Raw genomic sequence first — 24897 nt, 5'->3', positions numbered from 1 at the left:
TCCAGTCTAATAGCCATTTTTCTAAGGAGCCCTAGGTCCTTTTATTGGGAAATGGTACGAGAAACTAGGATTTTGGGTGCTAGATGTGCTAGTTGCTACTTGAGTATTGTTACTTCTAGGCCATATGAGCGACAGAACAAGGAGATACAAGTGTATAAATTAAGCTGTGTATATACACACCTGTAAATCTCTCTATATGTAATCATTTGTCTCTATATTAAGCTGAACATGAATTCATACTGATGTTTTCAACTCTAATTTCTCACTTACCGCGTGGATCGTTCTAACCTCCTCCATCCACTTCAGTCGGAAACCGGCTCCTATGCTCCGCTATGCATTTACTTCTTCAATTCCAGTATACATTTGAAATGCTTTCAGAATTGTTAATCTGCGTACCTGTGGGAAACTTTATCGGCTAGAACGCAGTGCTTATTCATAGTTCCTTTTGCCCTTAGTCTTATAGACTCCACTTACTTCTAGCATTACTTGGTCAGCACTTTCTCTACCTGCTTTGTGAGGTTGTTTCATATTTGTGATAGATTTAGATTGTTTTGTCACATTCTGCATTCTATGCCGAGATCCCTTTCCATCTTAAAGGATTATTTAAAAATTTGCATATGTTAAAGCTTATTCTCTGTGCTTTAACACAGAATGGGTTTTGACAAATTTTTAATATCTTATATTCACCATTATGGTGTCCTGTAGTTTCACTGCTCTAAAAAATTTGTCCCTCACCTATTTAACTCCCTTGATACCAGCCTCTGGCAGCTATTGATCTGTTTACTGTCCCCGTAGTTTTGCCTTTTGCAGAATGTCAGTATTTTAAATTTTAAAAAGTATTTTTGAATGATTTTTTTTTAATGAACACAGCATTTTGTTAAGTAGTGGGAGATACAAGTACTAGACAACCAACACTCTGGAAGCATTTTTTCTCTTGAGATAAAATTCATTTAACACAATTCATCAAATTTTTTTTAAAAGATTTTATTTATTTATTTGACAGAGACAGCCAGCGAGAGAGGGAACACAAGCAGGGGTAGTGGGAGAGGAAGAAGCAGGCCTCCAGCGGAGGAGCCTGATGTGGGGCTCGATCCCATAATGCCGGGATCATGCCCTGAGCCGAAGGCAGACGCTTAAGGACTGTGCTACCCAGGTGCCCCACAATTCATCATTTTAACCATTTAAAATGTACAGTTCAGAGGCTTTTAGGTACATTCACTATGGTGTGCAACCTCCACTATCTAATTCCAGAACAGTTTCATCAACCCAAAAAGAGACTTCATATTAATTAAGCAGTTCCTCTTCCCACCCTCTGGCAGTCACTAGACTGATTTTTGTCCCTATGGGTTTGCCGATTTTGTACGTTTCATTTAAGTGGAATTATATAACATATGGTCTTTTGTTTCTGGCTTTTGTTTAACAATGTTTTTAAGATTCATCCATGTTGTAGTATATTCAGAACATAATTCCTTTTTTGTGGATGAATAATAATCCATTGTATGGACATACCTCATTCATTTATCAGTTGATGGACATTTGAGTTGTTTTCACTTTTTGGCTATTATGAATAATGCTGCTGTGAACATCCATGGAAAGGTTTTTGTTTGAACATGTTTTAGGTTTTTTTGGGGTAGATAATGTATTTCTTTTGATAAATTTTATTTTCATATTGAGAGGGAAGTTACATTACCCGGTGGCTTATTTGGTGTAAAGTGCTGAAAGAATGCTGTTTTCTCTTGGCATGGTATTTATCAGTGAATAGTGAAATCACATAATTTTCCTGTTGTCTTTGTAAAGAATTTTGGTCCAGATGGGACAACAGTAGGTAGCCTTCCCTAGAATTCTGTTAGAGGAACATTCTGAATTATGTTATATACCATTTAGTTATCTTTCCTAGTAGGAAGTAGTCTCTCATTGTGGAGTTGGATCAGAAGATCTGTTTGTGGTCTAAAGGAATCTCTGAGTGTATGAATTATTTTTAACATTATGTGTTCAGAGGGGTAGTAGGCAGGATTCTCATTCTGTAATCTATTTGGCATCAGTGATATTATAGAGGTTTTATTCTTATTAACCACATTCCCTCTGAGGTTTGGACTATAGTAAAGTGGCATTAAATATTAGTGTTTTCTTTTTCCTATTTTAGCACCTAACCCTGAAGCTTTGTTTTGCAGTTATTGCTTCAACACCTTTGCTTTGATAAATTCATTTTCCTCAGGAAGACTTGGCAAAAGTGTTCTTCTGTTTGCTAATTTGGGGTAGCTTGACCAATTCATTGAAATCTAATGTAGTTTTTCATACTTCTTGAAAGCAAGGAACATTCTTTCTTGGCTTTATAAGCTTACTTCTAAGTGACTTTGAGGTTCCCTGGAGACAACAGAATATAGATAAATTATATATTAACCACCAATATACTTTATCCCAAGAACATCTCTGTAGGCAAGCCCTTTAAAAGTATTTGTGTAATAATAGAACACTGGGCTGGAACCAAGAATATTTTAATTTTTCTTGTCTAAAAATTCACTATTATTGGACCAATAACTTATACCTTGGGACAATTTTTGTGGTAAAGATAATATGGACTTTCTTTACGGGGATGTTGTGTTAGGAAATGAGTCCTATTAATCAGGGTACTTTATTTTTTGAAGACAAGCATTTTGGAAGATGGGTGTATTATGAAAATTTTTGTTAGTGCTCCTTTCCCCTATATTTTAACAATGTAGATGAATCTGTTATCTCATTATAATAAAAGCCTTTGTCAAATACTGTATCTATATTCTGTTTACTACTTCTGGTGCTCTTCATTTTCCTGTGTAGTTCCAGGTTTCTGCTGCTATGTTTCCTTCTTAATGAAGGACTTCTTTAACATTTCTTGTAGTGCAGCTTTGCTGGTGATGAATTTTTTTCAGCTTTTGTATGTCTAAAGAAGTCTTTAATTTGCCTTGATTTACAGAAGCTATTTTCACTAGATACAGAATTCTAGTATCTTTAAGTATTTTAAAGATGTTGCTTCAGTGTCTTCTGGTCCACATTGTTTCCAGTGAGAAGTCAACTATCATTCTTTATGCCTCTGCATATAATATGTGGTGGTTTTCTTTTGGCTGCCTTTTATTTTTCTTTCAGTTTTTAAAAATTCTGTAAAATACACGTAACATAAAATTTACCATCTTAACCATTTTAATTGTACCGTTCAGTGGTATTTAGTATAGTCATATCATTGTGCAACCATCACAACCATCTTTTTCGAGAACTCTTCTTCTTGCAGAACTGAACCTGTGCCTATTAAAAAAACAACTCCCCATTCCCCAAGCCCCTGGTAACCACAATTTTACTTTCTGTCTGTGATTTTGACTACTTAGGTACTTCATATAAGTGGAATCATACAGTATTTGTCTTTTTGTGACTGGGTTACTTCACTTAGCATAATGTCATAAGGGTTCATCCATGTTGTAATATGTGTCAGAATTCTTTTTTGAGGCTGAATGATATTCCATTTTATGTATAAACCACATTTTGCTATCCATTTTTGTGTCAGTGGGCATTTGTGTTGTTTCTGTGTTTTAGCTATGGTGAATAGAGCTGCTTTGAACGTGAGTGTACAAATATCTCTTTGAAGTCCTGCTTTTAGTTCTTTTGGGTATGTATCCAGAAGTGGAATTGCTGGATCATATGATAATTATATGTTTAAATTTTGAGGAATTGCCGTGCTTTTTTTCACAGTGTCTTTGTTTTACATTCCCACTAAGTGCATCAGGTGTCTAATTTCTCCACATTCTTGCCAATATTGTTATTTTCTGTGGGGTTTTTTTGTGTGTTTTTTTTTTAATAGTAGCCATCCTAATGAGCATGAGATGGTATTTCATTCTGGTTTTGATTTGCATTTTCTTTTTTTTTAAAATGATTTTATTTATTCGAGGGAGAGAGAGCACGCGCAAGGATGAGCATGAGTGGTGGGGAGGGGGCAGAGGGAGAAGCAGAAACAGAAGAGAAGCAGACTCCCTGCTGAGCAGGAAGCCCGACACAGGGCCTGATCCCAGGATCCTGAGACCATGACCTGAGCCAAAGGTAGATGCTTAACTGACTCAGCCACCCAGGCACCCCTGATTTGGATTTTCTTAATAATTAGTTAGTTGAGCATCTTCATGTACAATTGGCCATTCACATATCTTCTTTGGACAAATGTCTATTCAGGTCCTTTGTCCATTTTTCTATTGGGTTGTTCATTTTTTGTGGTTGTTGAGTTGTAGGCATTCTTTCTACATTCTGGATGTTAATTACTTATGAAATACATGATTTGCAAATATTTTCCTTCATTCTCTATTCCTCTGGCTGCTTTTTTTTTTTTTAAGATTTGTTTGTTTAGGGACACCTGGGTGGCTCAGTCGTTAAGTGTCTGCCTTCGGCTCAGGGCATGATCCCAGAGTTCTGGGATCGAGCCCCACATCAGGCTCTTCCGCTGGGAGCCTGCTTCTTCCTCTCCCACTTCCCCTGCTTGTGTTCCCTCTCTCGCTGGCTGTCTCTCTCTGTCAAATAAATAAATAAAATCTTAAAAAAAAAAAAGATTTGTTTGTTTATTTTAGAGAGGGAGAGCAAGCATATGGGTGTGCGAGCAGGGGCAGAGGCAGAGGAAGAGGGAGAAAGAATCCTTAGTCAGACTCCCTGCTGAGTATGAAGCCTGACATGGGGCTCTATCTCCTCTGGCTGCTTTTTAAGGTTTTTTTTTTCCTTATTTCTGGATTTAAGGAAATTGATTTCAATTATTTCTTGGTGGAGTTTTAGCTTTCTTCATTTCTTGAGCTTGGTGTTTGTTGAGCTCCTTGGATCTGTAGGTTTGTCATTTTCACCAAATTTAGAAAATTTTTGGATATTTTTTCAAATCTTCCCCCTGCCAGGATTCCTATTACACGTATGTTATTAGGCTCCTTGAGTTTGTCCCATAGCTCACTGATGCTGTAACCTTTTTTCTCAGTTTTCTTGAATTGTGGGTTTCATTTTGGATAGTTTCTATTATTGTGTCTTTACATTTACAAATCTTTTCTTCTGCATTGTCTTATCTGCTCTTAATCCCATTGAATGTATTTCATTTCAGTCTCCTATATATTCTATAATTTGTAGTTTAATAGAAATGCAGTGACATGGCAGGTGTCAAGAAATACTGTCTTAATTTGTCACCAGAATAAAAGATTCCTAATTCTGTAAGCTATCTAAAGGGTCTACAAAACCACCATATGCGTTACATTAACCTTGTCTCTTGGTTTCCACATTGACTTTGTTTTTCTGCCAGGCCTACCTATGGTTTTTTTTGCATGTTACTTTATATTTCCTTTTGGTGTAGATATCTGCTGACATAGACACCTGTTTTATAATATTTGTTTTGTAAGGCACCAGAGTGCTTGGTCTGTTTGCCAGACTGCCTAATATTATTTGTCTGTATTTGTTTGGTTGTATGATATGAGCATCATCTTGCAATAAAAAACATGAAATAAATTTTTATACTTTGTTTTACCCTACTGCTTATTTATTACTAATCAGAGAGCTGGATTACCTGCTGAAGTGTACCTTTGATTGCAGCTGTCATTGATAACCCCAGTGCCACCTGGGCTTGGCCACTTGTGCTACCTCCATGTGATCTTTTGATGTTACTAATTTCAACTTAAAAAATTTTGCAGACTGACAACTGGTGATTGTTTGCCAGCCAGTCATTTGCATTTAGTAGTATTTCTCCTCTTGCTCCCCGTCCCAGCAGGTATTACTCTCTCGAGGACACACCCACAGTTAGCACTTCCTTCAGATGCTGACACTTGGTGAACAGCTGCTCTTGATCACAAGATTTAGAAGACACAGTCTCCATTCTCCCAGGCCGGATCTCTTTTCATATGGATCTTCTGTTTCTGTGTCTTTTTAAAAAATAACTTTCTGGGAAATATTTTGGATTACAACTGTTCATCCTCATCTATGCAAAGAAAGGAAAGTTGTTGTGCTGGGATTTTGAGGAGGTATGTCTTTTTTCTTCTATTGTAAAACTGCATCAGTTAGGCACTCAGCAATAGACAATAATGACTTAACATTGACTTTCTCACTAGAACTTCATTCTTATTCATTCACTTGTTCCATCTTCCTTTCTTCCATTATCACTTTTTTTTTTTAAAGATTTTTTATTTATTTATTCGACAGAGATAGAGACAGCCAGTGAGAGAGGGAACACAAGCAGGGAGAATGGGAGAGGAGGAAGCAGGCTCATAGTGGAGGAGCCTGATGTGGGGCTCGATCCCGGAATGCCGGGATCACGCCCTGAGCCGAAGGCAGACGCTTGACCGCTGTGCCACCCAGGCGCCCCTATCACTTTTTTTTTTTTTTAAGCAATTGTTGTAACTTAATAAGATCTTTCTTGATGTGTGGATATAGCAGCTCATTTCTTACATTCTTCCTGAATGTCACTGGACTCTGGGTTAGACTTACAGGTAACAGGGAGCTGTTCGAATGCTTATGCCTCAAGTTGCGCTTGTGACTTTGATGAACAGAATTTACTCTCATTCTGCATAGACACTGGGAAAGCTTAGTATCTTTAGGGTAATATATAGCTGTATGATTTTTGTAGTCTGGTTCAGTATCATTTGCAAGAGGAGGTATGATATTGGAGATTTTTTTTTTTAATATTTTATTTAATTATTTAAGAGAGAGAGACAGATGCAGGGCTCGATCTCAGGACCCCAAGATCATGACCTGAGCCGAAGGCAGATGCTTAACTGACTGAGCCACCCAGGCGCCCCTGATATTGGAGAGTTTTGAACTAAAATCTGACAGACTTCAATCCCAGTTTTGACGTTGTTACTGCCATGCTTTGAGTTACAATATGTTTGTTTTCTCATCTCCAAAATTGAGCTTATCATTACTTGCTTTACACAAACCTCATGGGATTATTAAGGTCAGGTGAGAGATTTTGTGTGGAAGACTATAAGTATAAAGGCTTTTTACTGCATTGCAGAGAGCTGTAGGCATATTTCTTCTTTTTACTCGAAGACTCAGTTTTTATTTCTGCAGACTTTTTGATGGTGCAGCCCTGTTATGAATCAGATTTTTTCATTTCCATACTTAATCATGGATGAACAGTAGTGTTTATAGTGCCTAATTACATGGTAGGTGCTCAGTATATTTTAAAAAGTGGATTTGTTGAATGTGTTGCTAAGAAAACCGGTTTGTGTGATAAGGAACTATTTTACAAGATCTGGATAGTGTTTTGAAGAGAAATATCATTTGTTTATTGTTTTATGCATTTAAAAATATTTATTGAGGGCTAACTAGGTTCTGTGCACTGGGGAAGAAAACAAAAATTTCTGCTTTCATTTAAGTTATTTTATGTTTTATGTGGTGAGATAGAGTAAACAAGATAAAAAAGTAAAAATCATTATCTTATAATGACAAGTTCTAATGAGAAAAGTAAAATCAGGAAAGAATAGGGCATATACTGAGTGGTCATAGATGGCTCACAGAGAAGGTGACATTTGAGTGAAAGCTTGAAAGGTGTGGAGAGAGTAAGCCATGCAGATAAATGAGTGATGACAAGTGCAAAGGTCCTGAGACAAAAACTTGCCTGGGAAATGGCAAGAATTAGGGAGGGTAGGTGCTTATCTTGTGGTGCCTCAGGGAAGTACTTTCCGAACTTTAATGTGCATATGGTTTATGTAGGTGGTGGTTGTTAAAACTCAGATTCTAATTTTGTAGGTTTGGGGTAGGGTTCATTTCTTTTTCTTTTCTTTTCTTTCTTTCTTTTTTTTTTTTTTTTTAAGATTTTATTCATTTATTTGACAAGAGAGACAACGAGAGAGGGAACACAAGCAAGGGGAATGGGAGAGGGAGAAGCAGGCTTCCCGCCGAGCAGGGAGCCTGATGCAGGGCTCGATCCCAGGATCCTGGGATCATGACCTGAGCTGAAGGCAGACACCTAACGGCTGGGCCACCCAGGGTAGAGTTCATTTCTCACAAGCTCCCAGTTGCTTCTGGTGCTGTTGGTTCTTTGTAGGGCTTTAGCTTTTAGGCTGAGTGAAATAGGAAATCTTCAGAGGGTTTTGGGTAGTGGTATGATGTGATCTGATTTCCATTTTGACATCATGCCTCTGGCTGCTGTGCTGGTAATAGGCTGGTGGTGGATTTGGCAACGGCAGAGGCAGAAACACCAGTTAGGAGGCTATTGCTGTAATTCAAGTGAGAGAAGACGATAGTTGGCACTGTGGGGCGGCAGTGAATGTGGTGACACATGGTCTGGTTCTGGATGTGTTTTTCAAGTAGAATAAGCTGGTTTTGCTGATAGATTGGATGTGTGTTCTGAAAGAAAGGAAGGAATTAAGGACAGTTCAAAGGTTTTTGCTCTAAGTTCCTGCAAGGACACCATTTATTCATATGGGAAAGACTGAAAGAGTAACAAGTTTGGAAGGCAAGAACAGGAGCTTAGTTTTGGACATATAATGCCTGGTAGACTTAGTAGAGATGTTGAATAGGTAGCTGGTTTACAAATCTGGAATTTAGGAGGATCTGCTGGAGGTGTACCACTGGGTGTTACTGACAAAAACATTATATTTAAGCCGGGAGGCTGGGTGAGGTCACCAAGGGAATGAGTAGAGATAGAAGTAAGTTGAAGAACTTAACTCTGGAGTGGACCAGAGGTTAGAGGTCTTTAGAAGTGAGGAAGATGAGGAGGAACAGTCAAAGGAGACAGCATCTGCCAGGAAAGTAGGAAGAAAAACAGATGAGAGGGTATCCTGAAGCCAAATGAGGAAAGTGTTATCAACTGTATTAAATACAAAACAATTAAGAGGAGGGCTGAGAAATAACCATTTGATTTAGCACTGTGGAAGTTATTGGTAATCTTGGTAAGAATAGTTTCAGTGAGGCAATGGGAGTAAAAATCTGATTGAAGAATTTACCTTTCCAACGGTAAAGCAGTCCCAAACCCTGATGAGGTTGTATTTAGGTAAAAATCTGCAACTCTAGATAAATGTCTGGGTTAGGATGTTTAAGTACTGTTACTACTTAAGATGTTTAAGTACTGTTACTAGCAACTGGTTTGATTAATTGCTCATTTAAAGTAATATTGGAAAATGTGCTTTGAAATCTTTAGGGTATCCTAAACCACTGATTATTAGTTCCTGAATTTTTATTTCGTGCCTTCAGGGTTTTCAAATCATCCTTAGCAGTTATGATAAAATAGAAGAAATGCGAGGATTGGTTAGGAACCAACTGGCTTTCAGCTACTCTTCTTTCCTAGGTTACATGGCTGAAAGACACTTCAAATACTAATTGGGTTGTCGAAGGGGACTGTGAGAACCTCCTCACACCTATCTCTTCCTTAGCGGAACTGTTCAATCTTTGTAGCATCCTCAACCTGATAATCTTGTGCAAACAACCAAAATAGACAGTTATGCTTAGATATAACTTACTCAGTCTTTATGGAAGACCTCTTTCATTTGTTTATTTAAAAAATATTTATCAAATACTTGCATAAATGTTTGGTTTTGTTGTAGCTGCTGGAGATGCAATGCATTAAAGTTTCTGCCTGACTGGAGCTTATGTTCTGGTTGGAATGAAGTAGCAGATTGGAACCAAAACTTGTTGGTGGTCTCAGACTAGTACTGATTGTCTTAAAGCTGTGTGGGCAAATGGGAATCACAGAGAAATAAAATTATAGTAAATATATAACAATGCTATGCCGCTGTTAAAAAATGACACAAATTACTTTATTTCCACTAGAATTTAAGCTCCATTAGTTTCCATGGATAGATAGTTTATCACTCAAGATATATTCAACTGTAAATAACAGTAGCAATATCTAACAGCTGCCTAAATAGTAAAGACTCTAAATTGTCTCATGTAAATAGAAACAAGGAAATAGGTGGTTCAGGGCTAGTTTGGTAGCTTGGTAATATTTATTAGACCCAGGTTTTCCCCCTCCTTAACTCTATTTTCCTCAGTGTAGCCTCATGATTGTAAGATGGCTGCCTTAATTCTAAGTGGCACAACTAACTGCATTCAAAAACAGGAAATGGAGGGCAAAATATTTTTCTAATGGGAAGGCTTGGTCATTTTAAATGGGGAGAAGATAATTCCCAGATGTCTCCTAAACAGTGCTTCATGAACTTCAGGAGTGTATGTAAGACTGACCTAGGGAACTTGTTAAAATATAAATTCCACTGACAGAGATTCTGAAATCTGTAGGTTTTTAGTGGGGCCTGGGAATTTGTATCACTAATGCACTCCCATGTGATGCTGGTGCTGTGAATTTGAGTAGCACTGCCATATGCGATGTCTCCTTATTACATTTCAGAGAGGGTCATATTGCTTGCTGCCTCTGACCCTGGGGTCATGTCTGGGAAAGTGATTACCTGGCAAAAGGAATATGATAGCCATCGTTGGCTTCAACTGATCATGAGTCATCTCTTGGGGTTGGGTACATTACCACCCTGAACAAAAATGTGAATTCTGATTAATGAGAAAGAAGGGAGAAATGGCTGTGGGATTGACAACTAAGCATCTAGCACTTTTGCTGTTATAAAAGTTGCAGTGAATATCCATGCTCCAAAGAGAAGGCAGTTATAGTTAAAATTTTTATAGATATTTCCAAATTGTGCTCTAAAGAATTGGAATCAATTTACATTCCCATCAGCAATCTGGGCAGTACTTCTTTCCACTTCTTACAAATTAGATATGTTATCTACTTTGATCTTTGCTACTCTGATAGGTAAAAAAAAATGTTATCACATTATAGATTTGTTTATATTTTTTAAAGTAGGCTCCATGCCCAGTGTGGAGCCCAGCTTGGGGCTTGAACTCAAGACCCTGAGAGCAAGACCTGAGCTGATATCAGGAGTCAGATACTTAACCTACTGAGCTACCCTGGAGTCCCACATTATAGATTTAATTTACTTTGCTTTTCGTCTCACATCTGTCAGAATGGTTAAAATCAAAAACATAGGAAACAACAGGTGTTGGCGAGGATGTGGAGAAAAAGGAACCCTAACGCACTGTCATTGGGAATGCAAACTGGTGCAGCCACTGTGGAAAACAGTATGGAGGTTCCTCAAAAAATTAAAAATAGGGGGACACCTGGCTGGCTTAGTCAGTAGAGCATGCAGCTCTTGATCTCTGGGTCGTGAGTTTGAGTCCCATGTTGGGTATAGAGATTATTTAAAAAAGAAAAAAGTTAAACATATATGATCCAGTAATTGTGCTGCTAGGTATTTACCCAAAAAAATACAAAAACACTTACTCAAAGGTATACATGCATCCCTATTTTTATAGCAGCATTATTTACAATAGTTAAATTATGAAAGCAGCCCAAGTGTCCATCAATAAATGAGTGGATAAAGAAGATGTGATTATATATATTGTATATATGCACATATATACATACAATGGGATATTACTCAGCCATAAAAAAGAATGAAATCTTGCCATTTGCAACAGTATGATGGATCTAGAGGGTATAATGCTAAGTGAAATAAGTCAGAGAAAGACAAATAGCATGTGATTTCATTCATGTGAAATTTAAGAAATAAAACAAATGAGCAAAGGAAAAAAAAGAGACAAGCCAAGAAACAGACTCTTAACCAACAAGAACAAACTGGGTTACCAGAGGGGAGGTGGGTGGGGGGATGAGTGAAATAGATGATGGGGATTAAGGAGGGCACTTGTGATGAGCACTGGGTGATGAATGGAATTGTTGACTCACTGTATTGTACACCTGAAACTACTATAACACTGTATGTTAACTATACTAGAATTAAAATGAAATTAAAATTAAAAACTTTAATCACACAAAATAATTTACATTGCTCTTTATGGGTGAGGTTGAAGATCTTTTTATCTATGTAAAAACAATTTATCTTTGCTTTTCTGTGAACTGGTTGCTTATGTTAGACTGGTTCTTTTTTCATTGATTAATTGCTTTTTTCACTTAGAAATTTGTAGGAGCCATTTATATAATGAAATCAGCGTATGTGTTGCAAATGTCTTTTCCCAGTTTGTTGGTCTTTTAAACGTGGTTTGTTTATTTTGTTATAAAGCACAGTGTGATTATACAGGCTTGTAAGTTCTCTTTTTGCCAAGCTTTATGGATCTAGATCTTTTTTTTTTTTTTTTAAAGGTTTTATTTATTTATTTGACAGAGATAGCCAGCGAGAGAGGGAACACAAGCAGGGGGAGTGGGAGAGGAAGAACAGGCTCTCAGAGGAAGAGCCTGATGTGGGGCTCGATCCCAGAACGCCGGGATCACGCCCTGAGCCGAAGGCAGACGCTTAACGACTGTGCCACCCAGGCGCCCCATATGGATCTAGATCTTAAGTAATGGTATAATATGCATGCTTACTAAAATTTTTGTAAATGATGCTAAAACTGGGCGCGTTATCTAATAGGTTGCATCAAAGAAGATCAAAGCAATCTAAGCAGGATGAGGTATGAAAGTGACAAGATAGGTGTGATAGAAATGTAAAGTCTTACTCTTTAACAAAAATGATCTGGCCCAAAATAGTTTTTTTCATTTGAGAGCCACGATAGTCTAAGATAGTTAATTGTATGATGTGGCTGTGAAAAGAGGCTAACATTGATGCGTTGATGAATATTTATAGATGTACAGTGCTAAATTAAGATGTATAGTGCTAAATTAAGATGTGTAGTGCTAAATTAAGAGATGTAATGGTCCCTTTGTTCTTGTACTGTCAGATTATAGCTGGAGTATTGTGTCCACTTAAGGATTTTACACTTCAGTGGGACAATGATAATCTAAATTGTCCAGATGAATGTGACTAGAATACTGAGAACTCTAGGCACTGTACCAAAGAAGAACAGTTGAAGAATCAGGAGCTGTTTTGCTACAGAAGATAATACTTGGAAACTTAACTATCTAAATATATTTGAAGAATTATGTTAAGCAAGAAGGAGGAGACTCATCATCTATATTGCTCCAGAGGACAGACAATGAGTAGAAGCTGTGTTGGAGATGAATTTCATCCCACTGTGGAGACCTTTTGCACAGTAAGACATGTCCCACAGTGGAATAGACAAAATTTTATGAGGTCTCTGTCATTAGAGATATTTACGTATAGGCTGGATGATTATCTTCTGGAGATACAGGTGTTCCTGCAGTTTGGGCTACATGATCTTTCTTGTACCTCCCAGCTCTTAAAATTTTCTAATTTCAAGTAGACACTCTCCTTTGTGCTAATATTGGTAACAATGAAAAGGTAATGAAAACTCTCGTTGACTTTTGTTCCTTGATGACTGAAGAAGAAACATGAAATGTTTTCCAACCAGCAAGAGAATACAGTGCCAAAAAAGGCAGTTTTAAAAAAGTGTATGGGGGCGCCTGGGTGGCACAACGGTTAAGCGTCTGCCTTCGGCTCAGGGCGTGATCCCGGCGTTATGGGATCGAGCCCTACATCAGGTTCCTCTGCTATGAGCCTGCTTCTTCCTCTCCCACTCCCCCTGCTTGTGGTCCCCCTCTCGCTGGCTGTCTCTATCTCTGTCAGATAAATAAATAAAATCTTAAAAAAAAAAACGTGTATGAAGCAGAAAACTGGAATGCTAGAATTGTATATGGACTATTTTTATTTTTTTTGACAGCATTTTTAAAAATTATTTTTTTAAGATTTTATTTTTTCATTTGAGAGGGAGGGAGAGAGCACAAGTGGGGGGAGGGGTAGAGGTAGAGGGAGAAGCAGGCTCCCTGCTGAGCAGAGGACATGGGGCTCAATCCCAGATCCTAGGACCCCGATCCCAGATCCTAGGACCCCGAGATCATGACCTGAGCTGAAGGCAGATGCTTACCGGACTGAGCCACCCAGGTGCCGCTTGACAGCATTTAAGGCTAGTCTGTCTGCCTGTCTCCCTCCCTCCCTTCCCTTCCGTTCCCCTTCCCCCCTCCATTTCCCCCTCCCTTCCCTCCTCCCTGCCCTTCTTCCCCTCTTCCCTTCCCACTCCCTTCCTCTCTTCCCTCTTCCCTTCCCCCTTCCCTCCCCTTCTTTCTTCCCTTTTCTTTTCTTGTTCCACAATTCATTTACGGAATTGGGGTAGATGATTTGACAATAGATTGTGAGATAAGGCTGGGAGAGGAGTTCTTTGCTTTCCCTCCCAGGAGCCACAGTTGTGTTATGGATGCTTATAAATTTTTCTGAATAGCTTTCTGTTAAGCAAGCTGTGGTAACTACTTGTGTGTGGGTCTGAAACTGGAAATTGGCATACGTACATTCTAGGAGTCCTGGGAATTTCTTAGACTTGTGGGCAGCTCCTGAGGGCAGCTTTGTTGTCCAAGATGTTCAGGAAAGTGACTGGTAGGAACCTGCTTGAAGACTGGTAAAGCCGAGGGAAGATTTGGCTCCACCAAGGGGCACAGCATTACTTTCCTCCGGCTTTTGATGGATCTAGAGATTTCACTACACTGTACTAAAACAAATGTCCTTCCCAACTCTATAGAGAAACAAGTATTAAATCATCATAATTCAAAACTATTTGGAAATACACAAATATTTCCTAGTTATGAAATAGATTGCTTATTATCATACCTAGTTTTAAAGTAAAAATTTCAAAGGTGATGATTTAACTTCAAACATGTTAACAGTAGTTTCACCACAGATTTTTCTTTTTTTAGCATAAATATTACCATTAATGATAGTAATGGGAGAAGTAATAATATATAAATTACTTTTAATGTAATTTGCATATAAATTACTTAAGATCCAGGTAAGTAGCTACAGCATTTTTCTTATATTGTATGTGGTTATTACAGTTAAGATAAATTTCTACATAAAGGACTTCTAATGCCACCAAGGGGCACAGCATTACTTTCCTCTGGCTTTTCTGCTAGTAGGATGACTAGAATGCTGCTCCATTTAAGCACCAAGAGGTGTGGGGCCTGCGCTGTTACTCAGAAGCCTCAAACGCGGGGTTCCTGGGTGGCCTAGTTAAGTGTCTGCCTTCCGGCTCAGGGCATGATACCGGTGTTCTGGGATCGAGCCCCGCATCAGGCTCCTCCGCTGGGAGCCTGCTTCTTCCTCTCCCCCTCCGCCTACTTGTGTTCCCTCTCTCACTGGCTGTCTCTCTCTCTGTCAAATAAATAAATAAAATCTTAAAAAAAAAAGCCTCAAACCTGGCTTTAAGACTAGTCTTTTAAGAGCATAATTTGGGACATGTTCTTAAGGATTGTTAGGGAGTTTATAATTTTATACTATATAATATAAATGTTGCCATAGTTTAGAAGAAGGCAGGGATTTGTGTTTTAAAACTAGATTTAGTTCTCTGGTACTTGCTGTGTGCAATGGGAAATTTAATGATGAGATTTAATTTTCTCATCTGCTCTCGAGGGCAGTATCTGTCTTTCACAGTTGCATATACTGGAAATAATTTACCCTAAGGTTAATGCCTGGCATAAAAATGGCATGAAATTATTATTTTTTAAAGATTTTATTTTTTAAATAAAAAATACACCCAACGTGGGGCTCAGACTCACAACCCTGAGATCAAGAGTCACATGTTCCACTGACTGAGCCAGCCAAGGCGCTTTAGATGACATAAATTTTTTTTTAAAGTAGAGGTTTTCTCTTTTATTTATTTATTATTTACTTATTTATTTATTTGAGATTGAGAGAGAGAGAGCGCACAGAGGGAGAGTGAGAGGGAGAAGCAGAATCTCTGCTCAACAGAGAGCCCGATGCGGGGCCTGATTCCAGGACCCTGAGATCATCACCTGAGCCGAAGGCAGATGCTTGACCAGCTGAGCCACCCATTTGCCCCATGACATAAAATTACTACTAATTATTATTAGTAGCAACTATTCTGACAACATTAATTTTTTGGGTCTTCTATTTATACATGGTAAACTGGGAGCTGGTATCAAGAAATCCATTTGTATCTTTAAGTTTTATAAATATACACTGGAATGAACTATTTGTTGTGGGTTTTTTTCCACACCACAGCCAATTCTCCAATTCTTTGATACCAGTCCAAAATTTGAATTCAATTTTGACACTGTGTACCTGGAGTCAAAGTGTCAGATCATATAAGTTAAAGGGCTCAGTTCTACAACACTGCGCCCACTGTAGACACCAGTTGCAAGTCCTGGGCCACCTGTACTTCTTTCCAACTTTGCAAAAAATTCTGGGGTTTCCTTGATCCCTCCTTAGATTCGGTAATTTGCTGGATGACTCATAGAATTTAGGAAGAGCACTTTACCTTTGTTTACAGGCTTATTATAAAGAATGCAACTCAGAATCAGCCAAGTGGAGAGGATGCATAGGGCAGGTATGGGGTGCTTCCCTGCCCTCTCTGTACCTCAGTGTGTTCACTCACTCAGAAGTTCTTTGAACCCTGTTGTTGAGGGGTTTTTGGGAAGGTTCTGTTACCTAGGAATGATTGGTTAAATCATTGGCGTCCCTAAGCTTTTCTTTCTTGTGGTCCTAAAATAAGATGACAGACTTGGCTGTTTAAAAAGTAAAATAAATTTAGGTTTAAGATAGTCTAATATCTGTTAGTAAAATGAAAAAACAGTATATTTTATTTCTGGTATATGGCAATGTGGAAACAAAGGAGGTTTAGAAAGGCAAAAATCTAAGATATAGATTCAGAGCCACCATTGAGTTAGTAAGTATTCATTAAATGCCAACTGTGTACTCAGTATGGATATGACATTTCTCTTCAAGAAGCTAACTTTCCGGGGCGCCTGGGTGGCACAGCGGTTAAGCGTCTGCCTTCGGCTCAGGGCGTGATCCCGGCGTTGTGGGATCGAGCCCCACATCAGGCTCCTCCGCTATGAGCCTGCTTCTTCCTCTCCCACTCCCCCTGCTTGTGTTCCCTCTCTCGCTGGCTGTCTCTATCTCTGTCAAATAAATGAATAAAAATCTTTAAAAAAAAAAAAAAAAAAAAAAAGAAGCTAACTTTCCAATGTAGGTAGAGGAACACATAGCTAACTTTTTTTTTTAATTTTATTTATTTATTTGACAGAGAGAGAGAGACAGAGAGGCAGGCAGAGGGAAAGGGAGAAGCAGGCTCCCTGTAGGCTCCCTGCTGAGCAGGGAGCCAGGTGTGGGGCTCTATCCCAGGACCCTGGGATCATGACCTGAGCTGAAGACAGATGCTTAACTGACTGAGCCACCCAGGTGCCCCATAGCTAACTTTTGAAGGCCACCGATTTGTATTATGAGAATTCAAAGAAGGTAAAGAATAGGTGAGGGCTGAAGTGGTTAGGAGGGTATGATCTGTGGCTTCTGTTTGGATAAATGTTGGGAAAAAGGGATTAACACTGCAGGTATGAAAAATAACATGAATAAAAGCATAGAGACAAATTAGTCTTATATTTTGTGTCTCTGCATTTATGAGACTAGCCTAACCCATTTGTTGACCTTTTTGAAATTAGTTTTTAGATAAAGGAAGTTTGAGATAGGATGGATTTCTAGAGGTAGAGCTAAAACAAAGGAAATGGGGAGACCCCATTTCATAGGTAGAATGAACGGGAGAGGGAAGAGACTTGCATAGTTGAGGACAGTTGGAAGTATCATGTTATAATCTGGAATACGATGAAAAAAGTATTCAAAAATAACTTTTCCTGTCCTATTGTTGAGAATAAACATCTGTAAAAACATTGTCTATTAAGAGTACTCTCCCAAAACATAAAATTTTTGAAAAGTTTCAAACCAAAACTTTAAAAAGTCAGTGACAAACCATTACTTTATATTAGTTTGCCAGTGGTTAATATTGAATAAAGCCAGTATATGAATTTTGTATGTTTATGGTAAATAATGCAAGTGTATTGAATTTCTGATCTGGCCTGAATTTGTGAGCCCAGAATTTGTAGCAAGTAGTAAAAATGTAACTGTGAGCCTTTGTATGCTCTTGTATGTAGGAGGCAAATGAGAGATGAAGACTCTGAAGCCTAAGGTGTTTTTATTTCATAATCTAGGTTTAAAAATCAGTGGGGCAAAAATCAGGGTATCAGGGGTGCCTGGGTGGGTCAGTCAGTTAGGCATCTGCCTTCAGTTTAGGTCATGATTCCAGGGTGCTGGGATTGAGCCTCACGAAGGCTCCCTGCTCAGCAGGGAGTCTTTTTCTCCGTCTCCTTCTGCCTCTCCCCTTGCTTATGCTCTCTCTCTCAAATAAATAAATAAAATCTAAAAAAAAAAAAGAAATCAGGGTATCGGGGCTACAGAATAGTGGGTGTATTTTATTTTGATATGCCTGTCTTGCTCTACTGTTGATTAAGAACATGAGAATCAATAATGGGTTTGCGGTATCTCCCATCTCTGATACAGCTTCATATGAATGACTCCCAAATCTGCATCTTCAGCCTACACTCCCTACTGGTTCCTGAAACTTAGTGCCTTCTGCCAGATTCATTGACATTTTGCCACGCTCTCTTGGCATTCCTATATACCTATACCTCCTCTAGTTTTACTTACCTTGATTAATGGTTCATCGTTCACTTAGCCAACTAGTCCATAAAACTTGGGATTATCTTTAATTTCTTCCTGTTCCTGGCCTTTATGTTGACCAAGAAATGTGTGTTATACTTCTGAAATGTTTCTTCTTTATTGAGCCTTTAGGATGTACATTTGTTCACTCATTCATTCTTTCATTTATTCTGGCACATTTATCGAGCACCTAATACGTGCTAGGCACTGTACAAGGTATTAGGGATATAGTGGTAGATAAGATAGATGAGTTTCTTGCCCTTATAGAGTTTATAATCCAAGCTTTCATCATTTCCCCTGCATCCCCTTTGAGTTACTGCGAAAGTCATTCTTATTTTTTCTGGTTATAAATATAATACATACTTATTTTAAGAAATGCAAGGATTATAGAAATGTATAACGTTGAAAGTAGGAGACTGCCTCTATTCTTATCCACCAGAGAGAGTGCTGATAAAAATTTGCATTTCTCTAGGGTTTTTTTGAACATAGAACCACAACTTTTCAACACATCTCTTTTTGTTTATGTCATTTCCTGTTTATATATTCTAGCTGCTACCAGATACCTTGTTAAAAAGTGGAGTTGATTGTTAGTCTTAGGTCAAAAACCCCTCTGTTTTTCTGTTACCCACAGAATGAAGTCTAAACACCTTAGCATTGTGATTATGGCCCGTTTATTTTTGGTCCCCATCTACCTTTCTTGTTTCTCCAGAAACTTTCCCAGAAGTGGCCCTTCTTACAAGTGTAAATAAAAGGTACCAAGTATGTCGCATTAGTGTCCCCCATATGACAAATAATACTCTGAATAGGGGAGACAGGTTGATATAGGTACAGTGATAGTTTATTCAGCTCTGGTCTGTGTGCTTGCCCTGTTTTACTCACCTTGGTTAAGCAGAATAAAAAACTACAGCAGTATTCTTTTTTTAATTTTAAAGTAATCTCTCCACCCATCTTGGGGCTTAAACTCTTGACTCTGAGATCAAGAATAGCATGCTCCACTGACTGAGCCAGCCAGGCATTCCTACAGGGTAGGGTAGAGTATTTTTAAAAATTAATGCAGAAAAGTGTAAAGAAGTTGAAACAATCTGAAATTCCATCCCACAGGAATGATTACCATTGAAGTTTTTGTAAATATCCTTCCATATACAGATATCTCACATGTCTCTTTGAAAATATGAAAATATATATACATATAGGTATATGAATTTTACATAAATAGGATAATATTGTAATACTGTTTTTCTTTTGTCTCAGACATAGGTTTTGGAGACTTTTATGACAATAAGAGACCAGTGTTTAAAATAGTGTATTTCAAGAATGAGAAGCCTGAGCTTCTAGAGCAAATGTTATTGCTTGGGAGAGTAAGTAGCTGGTCTGACTTCTTTGACCCCCCAGATTAGAGTAGATGTTGCTCCTTTGGGCTTCAGTGGCACCTTGGCTGTCCCATCATAACCCTTACCACAATCTGTTGTTTGTCTGCTTTACCTAAACCAAAGTCCCTTGTATCTATATCTTTGTTTTCATTAGGCCTAATACAGCACCTAACATCTAGTAGGCAGTTCAGTGTTTGCTGATTGGATAAATGGCTGTGTATGAATGTCTTTGGTGAAGTAAGATGGTATGCCATGAAGAACTTGCTGCATATATTCTTTAAAATCATCTTTCTCTTTTGCCTTGATTATTTATGTACCAAATAACCTTTTGGTACAAATTCAGTTTACCAAGGGGATTTTACAGCTGAGAAAAAAGGTACTGACTGTAACTTGGTTGACATTTATAATTCTGATTATAAATTAATTAAAATATTCATGCCGTGAGATAGATGGGTATGAGAATTTGGATAATATGAACTGCCCCCCCCCCAAGTGTAATTATCACTTATGTAAGATAGTATGCTGCTTCTAACTGGGCAGAGGTATAGGTGTGGTGTGGTGAATGGAAGACTGGATTCAACTTTGACTCTGCCACTTCTTTCTTAGCTGTGAAGTCTTAGGCAAGTCCCTAACTATTTTAGAATTTAGTTCATTCATTCATTTATTTATTTTTTAAGATTTATTTATTTATTTATTTGAGAGAGACAGCCCGCGAGAGAGGGAACACAAGCAGGGGGAGTGGGAGAGGAAGAGGCAGGCTCATCGTGGAGGAACCTGATGTGGGGCTCGATCCCAGAACGCCGGGATCACGCCCTGAGCCGAAGGCAGACGCTTAACCGCTGTGCCACCCAGGCGCCCCTAGTTCATTTATTTATTAAACGAATCATTGGCTGCTCAGATCTGGTCTAACGCCAAAATTTTGTAACTGAAATAAAAGCCATACTTCATCTCAGTTCACTGAGGCCTAACCTAATACTCTTTATTTTCTCACTCTAGACATGTAAATGGCCAAAACTTAAGAGAGTGTGGTGCTTTAGAACTCCCTTGGAAAAACTACAGAATGAAGTAAAAGGTAGCGTCATGATAGTTTTTAGAGGGAGTGTGAACCTGAGAACTTCCTTTTGCCTTCTTTGTATTATTTCATGACCAGTTCTAGATAAAAATAATTTTCTCTTGGGGTGCCTGGCTAGCTCAGTTGGTAGAATATTTGACTTTTTTTTTTTTTAAACATACCATTTTATTTATTTTATTTTATTTTTTTAAAGATTTTATTTATTTATTCGACAGAGATAGAGACAGCCAGCGAGAGAGGGAACACAAGCAGGGGGAGTGGGAGAGGAAGAAGCAGGCTCATAGGGGAAGAGCCTGATGTGGGGCTCGATCCCACAACGCCGGGATCACGCCCTGAGCCGAAGGCAGACGCTCAACCGCTGTGCCACCCAGGCGCCCCAGAATATTTGACTTTTGATCTCAGGATCTTGAGTTCGAGCCCCACATTGGGCATAGAATTTACTTAAATAATTTTCTCTTTGGAGAATAAGGATATGGCATTTGGGGGTAGTGAGTATGTTGATTTAACTAGGATTGGTTCTGCCCTCTTGTCTTTTCTCACTCTCAGAAGAATCTCAGGATTCAGTCTCATTGTCTGAGGCACAAAGGTTAGATTGATGATAGAATAGAGTTGGGAGACCTGTTTTTCTTCTTGATTTTGAGATACCTAAGAAGATTGCTTTACTTCTCTGTGCTTGATTCTTTTTACTAAAAGAAGATGAAAATCTGACTCTTACTACATCATATGCTTTGGGATAATGAGATAATTCTGTGGAATACTATTTTTTTAATTCCATTTTTAAAACTGCATAATTTCCAGTAAATGCACACATCTAAGAGGTATACATAGCTCAGTGAATTTTTGCATATGTATATATAATTTTGCATATATATATATATATATAATTATAAACACCAATCTGATTAAGATGTAGAATATTTTCCTTCCCTCAGAAAGTTTCTTTATGCCCCTTTCCAGTCAATATCCTTTTTTGAACACTGAGTGCTTTATTATTCATTTTAAGAAGCCATTAACAACAAAATCTTGACATCCTTTATGTTTCATCAGTAATTTGAGTCTTGAGCCCTATACTAAGGTGTGATCTATAGAGAGTAAGGTCTTTAATCTTTAGAAATAGAGAAGGCATAATTGTGTTAAAATGTTTTTCTAATAACGTCCTAATTCAGGGTGAAGAGGGAGTAGTTTTATATTGATAAGGTGGCAGTGTTGTTTACCAGCATTTTCTTTTCTGTGTAGACTTTTTTCTAGAAGTTTTTGGGTTGTTTGAAAGTAAATTTATTTGGAAAGTTGTGTGTAGGGAGGGGAAAAGGAAGGTGTTTAGCCAAATGAATGATGAGCTTGTTCCAGGTCTGTGAGTTCTGTTGTTCCTCTCCCTGTGCTATTGTGTAGCCCTGTAAACAAGGCCTAACCTCATTTTTTACATCTAATATTTTTCATTTTTTTGTCCAAGACAGTGTGTGAATCTTTCTGAAGTTTTGCGATGCTACTTTACAGCTCATACTTCAGCTGTTTATTATGTAATCTTGTTTACTAATATATATATCTATATCTTTTGGGAGTTTTAGAATTATGGAAAAGTTAAGCAAAGGTAATACAGAGTTTCTGTATACCATTTTCCCTTACTTAACATCTTGTTTTATTAGCTTCATTGGGGTATATTTCACATACCTTAGAATTCACCCATTTGAAGTTTACATGTCAGTGGTTTTTATTATATTCACAGTTGTTCAACATTTCCAGAGTATTTGCATCACCCCAAAAAGAAACTCTGTACACATTTAGCAGTCTTTTCCCATTTGCGCCCCCTGTCCTAGCCTAGGTAACCACTTTCTGTCTCCATGGATTTGTCTGTTCTTGACATTTCATGTAAATGAACTTAAAATGTGGTCTCTTGTGACTGGCTTCTTTCACTTAGCATGTTTTCATAGTTTAGCCATTCTGCAGTATGTGTCAGTTCTTTTTTATTGCCAAATAATAGTCCATTTTATGGATGTACCATATTTATTAGTGAATGGACATTTTGATTGATTCCCTTTTTTGCTCTTACGAACAGTGCTGCTATGAACATTTATATACAAGTTTTTATGTGGACTATCAGAAAAAATCTTAAACTTGACGTGCGCCTATCAATAAGAGTCCTTTTTTCCCCTCAACAAGTATGTTGGAAACGAAGAGGTAATCATGCAAAACAGAGGGTAACTTAGGGTTTGTATGTTTTAAGCCTTCTTTTCTTTAGCCCCTTGATCTTCACAAATGCTTGCAGATGTTGAAACCTGAGAACATTAAACAACAAAAAAAATTTTTTTAGAAGATTCTTTTTTTTTTTTTTTTTTTGAAGATTTGTTAGAGGGGGAGAGAGCATGAGCAGGGGGAGGGGCAGAGGGAGAAGCAGACTCCCCGCTGAGCAGTACTAGATCCCAGGACCCTGAGATCATGACCTGAGCCGAAGGCAGACCCTTAACCGACTAAGCCACCCACGTGTCCCTAAACAAAAAAAAAATTTTTTTGATCCTGAGTACTAAAAACATTTTCTTTTTATGAGAGCATATGTAAAATGAGAGATTACATTAAAATGATCCTTAAAGTCCTGTGATTCTTGAATTTGCTCTAAATTTTCATTATGCTTTGAGGCTGTTAATGATTTGCTGAAATACTGTGGAGGATGCTGATCAGAAAACTGTAGCATCAGCATTGTAAAACTTATCCCCATTTAGAGAAGCAGCTGTGGTAGAGTAGTTGAGAGGTTTAAATTCCAGCTCTTCTACTTTCTGGTTGTGTGACCTTCAACATATCACTTAAGCCTCATTTTCCTTATCTGTAAAGTGTGAAGTAACAGTAAGGACCTCACAGGATTTTTGTGAGGATCCAATGAGAATATGTGTTAAGAAGGAATTTGAAACTACAATGTGATATACAAATATGAGGCAATGCTATAAAAAAGAGGTCTCTAAATCTATAAAGAACAGTAGTTTCATATTACTGTCTTTTGTCTTCAGTTTACTGATTCTTCCAACTTCCTGTAAATTTATGATTAGGCTTGATTGGTAATTTCTTTTTCTTACCAGATTGAGAAAAAAAAAAAAAAACGGAGTGGCAAGAAGGAAGTTAAGGTTGTTTTGTCCAGGATAATGAGAAACACCTGCTGTGGCATTCCTAGCAGGAGCAAAGATGCTGCTGCCACTGCCTATGCAGGTGCCTGGCATTTCCTAAAATACTTATTTTTTTTTTTTAAGATTTTATTTATTTATTTGACAGAGATAGAGACAGCCACCGAGAGAGGGAACACAAGCAGCGGGAGTGGGAGAGGAAGAAGCAGGCTCATAGCGGAGGAGCCTGATGTGGGGCTCGATCCCAGAACGCCAGGATCACGCCCTGAGTCGAAGGCAGACGCTTAACCGCTGTGCCACCCAGGCGCCCCCTAAAATACTTATTTTTATTTTTTAAAAGATTTTATTTATTTATTAGAGGGCAAAACAAGAAAGAATGAGCAGGGGTTGGGGGGAGGGCGAAGCAGGTTGTCTGCTGAGCAAGGAGCCTGATGTGGGGCTCGATCCCAGGATCCTGAGAACGTGACCTGAGCCGGAGGCAGACACCTAACTGACTGAGCCACCCAGGTTTCCCTAAAATAATTTTTATTAAATATTTATTTATTTGAGGGAGAGTGCACGCATGACTGAGTGAACATGGGGAGGGACAGAGTGAGAGGGAGAGAGAAACTTTAGCAGACTCCTTGCTGAGCTCAGAGCCCCACACAGGCCGGTTCTCAAGAACCTGAGATCATGACCCCAGATGGATGCTCAACCGACTATGCTACCCAGGGGCCCCAGTTTTTTATTACGTTAATACTTACGTTGTGCTTATTCTGCATGCTAACCTTAAAAAGAAAACTCAGTTATTTTACCAGCAAAAATAGGTTTATTTGGGAATAGCAGAGAATCTCAACTGCTCTGTTATAGAGGAAAGAGGGAAATTGGGAGGGCCGTTATAAACAAAAAGTCCATTGGAGGAGAAA

At 38.3% G+C, this 24897-nt stretch overlaps 1 protein-coding gene across 5 annotated transcripts in view; it reads left to right on the top strand.

The window, feature by feature from the left end:
• The window catches only part of TMCC1 (transmembrane and coiled-coil domain family 1), a 232902-nt gene that overhangs the window by 5527 nt on the left and 202478 nt on the right, over positions 1 to 24897 (top strand). Inside the window, exon 2 of one of the 5 annotated variants that reach the window (XM_057311956.1) lies at positions 5741 to 5993. The exons of the other annotated variants lie outside the window; for them this stretch is intronic. The gene's annotated coding sequence lies outside the window, so the exon portion shown is untranslated. The remainder of the gene's footprint in view (positions 1 to 5740; positions 5994 to 24897) is intronic. 5 annotated transcript variants of the gene reach the window in all.

The sequence above is a fragment of the Ursus arctos genome, unplaced genomic scaffold, assembly GCF_023065955.2.
Source record: "Ursus arctos isolate Adak ecotype North America unplaced genomic scaffold, UrsArc2.0 scaffold_14, whole genome shotgun sequence".
Classification (NCBI taxonomy): Eukaryota; Metazoa; Chordata; class Mammalia; order Carnivora; family Ursidae; genus Ursus; species Ursus arctos.
This window is presented reverse-complemented; position numbering and strand designations above follow the sequence as displayed.